Here is a 1,665-nt window from a genome sequence, read left to right on the forward strand (position 1 = left end):
CACACACATACCTGTCTCAGGCACATACCTGTTCCTAGCTTACCTTTATTTCCCAGCACGCACCTGTTTCTACAGGCACCTGTCTCCAGGGCGCACCTGTTTCTAGTATATACTGTACCTACCTGTAACACAAAGCTGTTCCTAGAATGCTACTGCCAATAATACGCACCTGTTTCTAACAGACACCAGCCTCTAAAATGCACCTGTTTCTAGCTTGTACATGTCTAGCACGCACCTGCTCCTAGCATTCACCAGCCTCCAGTAAGCGCTTGTTAATTGCATGCACCTATCTCTAGCACGCACCTGTTCCTAGTATGTATAGGTCTCTCGTATCCACCTGTTCTTAGCATGCACCTGTGTCTAGTTCACACCGGTATCTAGCATGCACTTGTTCCTAGCATGCACCTGTCAAGCACGTACCTGTCTCTAGCATCACCTGTCTCTAATACGTATCTGTCTCTAAATTGCACCGTTTACCTAACTGCATCAAGCGTTAGTCCTCAGCATGCTCTTGTGTCTGGCTTGTCTCTTTAGCTTGAACCAGTTTATAGCACGCACTCATCTCTAACATTTGCCTTCAAAGTATTACGTGTTTGCTAGTAATATTGTGTATCCAACAACTTGTTCCAAAGTGTACCTTCTGATAGCATGGGCCTATTTGTGGCACGTACCATTCTTCAGTATGTATATTTACCTTGTATCCGTCATTAGCAAGCACTTGTTGATGGCAAGTTCCAATTGCCAGCTGTCTCTGTCAATAGCGCACACCTGCCTCTAACATGCCCTTGTCAATAGCCTAGCCTGTCAGCAACACGCACCTTATTTGGTACTGACATGCAAGCAAGCACCCAGTAGCAAGCACCCGTTACACTTTCCTGGCACGGATCTGCCGATGGTATGAATCAGGATGCACGTATGATAGGCAGCGGAAGTCCCCGGCCCTTGCTCTCGACCGGATCCTGCGCTTCCCGCGGCGGTTCCGTTCGATTTCGGGGGAATATTCACACCTTTCAGTGACCTTTCAACCTTTCTCTTGAATTTTACGACTGGAAGCCACAGAAATGCCTTAGAAAGTTTCAGTGGACTGATGCAGTTCAGGCATGCATTTGCTTTAGTACACAAGTAAGTATTAAAAAAAATATATATATAAACATGTTTCCCGATGATCCCGACCAGTTGGCATCAGTACGATTAAAGTGACATTTTTCCTAGGGTGAGGCTAGGTTTCCTCTCAAAGCTGGTATTCGATGCAAAGATATTATTTGAAAGATCTCTTTAATTGTCTATAGTTGTATTGTTAACTTGGTCCAGGTGTAAATTTACCGTTATTTGGAGACAATATAAACGTAATAACACATTGTTATCCAAAGAAAGACTCGCATGATAATTATTTTGCTTCCTTTCAATTTAGAATACTTTCAGTAAGAAGTTGCCATAAAATGATTAATAGCGTTATACTGAGAAAAAATAACAAAAGTAAGGTGTAGAAATGATTACAGTAATTTGATGGAGCCTTCATATTCCATGCAGTTATATGAATTTTTGATCCACTTCTGAAAATACCTTCGAATACATTGTTAAACTGATACTATAGTATATGAATTACAAATAGAACTAGCACAGATTCCCTGATTATGAGTATTAAGCAGTCTGGTATGGTCAAAC

Source organism: Penaeus monodon, chromosome 28, assembly GCF_015228065.2.
Source record: "Penaeus monodon isolate SGIC_2016 chromosome 28, NSTDA_Pmon_1, whole genome shotgun sequence".
Taxonomy (NCBI): domain Eukaryota; kingdom Metazoa; phylum Arthropoda; class Malacostraca; order Decapoda; family Penaeidae; genus Penaeus; species Penaeus monodon.